At 31.5% G+C, this 1,512-nt stretch overlaps 3 non-coding genes across 3 annotated transcripts; all 3 read left to right on the forward strand.

Moving 5' to 3' along the window:
* The first annotated feature begins 1,130 nt into the window (after nt 1-1,130).
* On the forward strand, nt 1,131-1,201 carry ACLA_064590. The gene has a single exon. It is a non-coding gene; the product is annotated as a tRNA-Thr (tRNA).
* Nucleotides 1,202-1,211: 10 nt separating this feature from the next.
* On the forward strand, nt 1,212-1,285 carry ACLA_064600. The gene has a single exon. It is a non-coding gene; the product is annotated as a tRNA-Glu (tRNA).
* A 1-nt stretch (nt 1,286) lies between these two features.
* ACLA_064610 lies at nt 1,287-1,359 on the forward strand. Its single transcript has one exon. It is a non-coding gene; the product is annotated as a tRNA-Val (tRNA).
* Nucleotides 1,360-1,512: the final 153 nt, after the last annotated feature.

Raw genomic sequence — 1,512 nt, forward strand, 5'->3', positions numbered from 1 at the left:
GAAAAAAAAGAAAACTATTAAGATATCTTAAAGCTTTAGTAAGAAAAGCAAAAATTAAAAAAATTAAATTAAATGAAAGATCTAAATATTTCTTTGATTTAGATAATTTATTTACTGTAAATAATTTAGATACTACTAATAATTTACTTAATAATTTAATGGAGCAAAATAAAACAAGTTCAGAGTATCTTAAAAAAATAGTATTAAATGATATTAAATATAAAAGAGTATCAGGTGTTAGAATAGAAGCTGCAGGTAGATTAACTAGACGTTATACTGCTTCAAGATCTCAACATAAAGTTAGATATAGTGGTAATTTAGTTAATGCCTATTCTTCTATTAAAGGTTATCCTTCATCTGTAATAAGAGGTAATTATAAACCTAATTTACAATATACTAAATTAAATTCTAAATCCCGTATTGGATCTTTTGGAGTTAAAGGTTGAGTAAGTGGTACTTAATTAACTTTTTTTTATATCACCCCCTTTTAAATAGTTAATAAAGATGATGAAATAGTCTGAACCATTTTGAGAAAAGTGGAAATAAAAGGAAAAACCTTTTATGATAACATAAATTGAACAGGCTAATTGCGCAAGAGAGTACAAATTGAGTGCGCGGTTTGGCACCTCGATGTCGGCTTAGCTCATCCACATGAATGCAAAAATCATGAAGGGTTCGACTGTTCGTCGATTAAAGAGCTACATGAGCTGGGTTTAATACGTCGTGAGACAGTATGGTTTCTATCTTCTAGAGGGAATTAAAGTAGAATAAAGATAGCCCCTTCGTACGAAAGGAGTTGGGTATATTGACCTATGGTTTACCTGTTGTTTATGCTATATATTATATATTATATAATATATCATTTACTTATACTTAAGTAAATTGTTCACATAGGCATGGCAGGAAGGCTACGTCAGTTAAAGATAAGTGCTGAAAGCATTTAAGCGCGAAGCTTACTTTAGGATACTTTTAAACGTAGTAGAACACTACGAGTATAATTGTTATAGCCCCCTTCCTGTAGTGGGTATAATGATTAATAGGCTTTAGTTGTACTAATCTTAAAATTTTTAGACATAAAGTACTAATTATTAAAATACTAAATATTTCACATATCATAAAAATTAAATTTAGCCTGGTTAGCATAAAAGTAATGCAACCGTTTTGTAATCGGTAGAAGCAAGTGCGATACTTGCACTGGGCTATAAAATAAAGACCCAATGGTCAAGTTTGGTTAAGACATAACATTTTCACTGTTAGTGCGGGAGTTCAAATCTCCCTTGGGTTGAAAGAAATTAGCTCAGTTGGTAGAGCTGTCGCTTTACACGCGAAAGGTCAGGTGTTCGAGTCACCTATTTCTTATCTATAAATGTGGGTTGATGTAATAGTAACATAGATGGCTCATGACCATAATATTTAGGTGCAATCCCTAAACCCGCAACCAAAGGCTATAGCTTAATAGGTAAAGCGAACCACTCATGATGGTTTGAATAGATGTTCGAGTCATTTTAGTCT

Source organism: Aspergillus clavatus, genomic scaffold, assembly GCF_000002715.2.
Source record: "Aspergillus clavatus NRRL 1 1099423829770 genomic scaffold, whole genome shotgun sequence".
In the NCBI taxonomy this organism is placed as follows: domain Eukaryota; kingdom Fungi; phylum Ascomycota; class Eurotiomycetes; order Eurotiales; family Aspergillaceae; genus Aspergillus; species Aspergillus clavatus.